This window comes from Sinocyclocheilus anshuiensis, unplaced genomic scaffold (assembly GCF_001515605.1).
Source record: "Sinocyclocheilus anshuiensis isolate Anshui unplaced genomic scaffold, SAMN03320099.WGS_v1.1 scaffold713, whole genome shotgun sequence".
In the NCBI taxonomy this organism is placed as follows: Eukaryota; Metazoa; Chordata; class Actinopteri; order Cypriniformes; family Cyprinidae; genus Sinocyclocheilus; species Sinocyclocheilus anshuiensis.
Window position 1 is genome coordinate 126,502 of NW_015536486.1, and position 280 is coordinate 126,781.

Here is a 280-nt window from a genome sequence, read left to right on the forward strand (position 1 = left end):
AATAAGCGGGGCAACTGGTAATAGGTGAGGGCATTATGATTGGGTAAATAAACAGGCATCCACCACAGTCCACAGTCCCGTTCTTCGTACGTCGCTTATAACATCCGAGATGATATCATCACGCTAATCAGGATCTGGCTAATTGGGTTCTTCGAACGCACCTGTTGTTGATGATTAGTATGGCTGGGTTGAGTTATCTGAGATAATTGCGCGTTCATGGGTTGGTTTAAAAGGGGCTATGTATCGATACTCGAAACCACGATCAGCAATGCAGCGATTG